Source organism: Arachis duranensis, unplaced genomic scaffold (genome assembly GCF_000817695.3).
Source record: "Arachis duranensis cultivar V14167 unplaced genomic scaffold, aradu.V14167.gnm2.J7QH unplaced_Scaffold_80194, whole genome shotgun sequence".
Lineage (NCBI taxonomy): Eukaryota > Viridiplantae > Streptophyta > Magnoliopsida > Fabales > Fabaceae > Arachis > Arachis duranensis.
In genome coordinates, this window is record NW_026265119.1 from 34,039 (window position 1) to 34,553 (window position 515).

A 515-nucleotide genomic window follows, 5' to 3' on the forward strand; every position below is an offset into this window, starting at 1 on the left:
TTGCTTAGATTAGGACTGTTTTATTTTGTTGGTTTAGAGTCTTTTAGTTGAGTCTAGTTTCATATTTTAAGTTTGGTGTCAGTTGCATGCTTTTGTTTTTCTTTTAATTTTCGATTTTGCATGTTCTTAGTCCCTTTTTTTGATTCATAAAAATTCTAAGTTTGGTGTCCTCTTTGTGTTTTTCCCTTAAAAAATTTTCAAAAATTTTGTGTTTGATTTTCTAAAATTTTAAGTTTGGTGTCTTTTTGTTGTTTTTCTCTTTCCTCTTTTTAAAAATCAAATCTTTTTCATAAAATTTTTTCAATCATATCTTTTTAATTGCTGTTTTCAAAATCTTTTTAATTAACTAATTGATTCAGTTTTCAATTTGCTTTGATTCTATTTTCTTTTTAATTTTCGAATTTTTATTTTAATTTTATTTTGTTTTATTTTAATTTTTTTTCGTTAATTCAAAAAAAAAAACAAAATTTATCTCTTTGCAATCATTATCATTTCCCTTTTGTCCATTATGGACT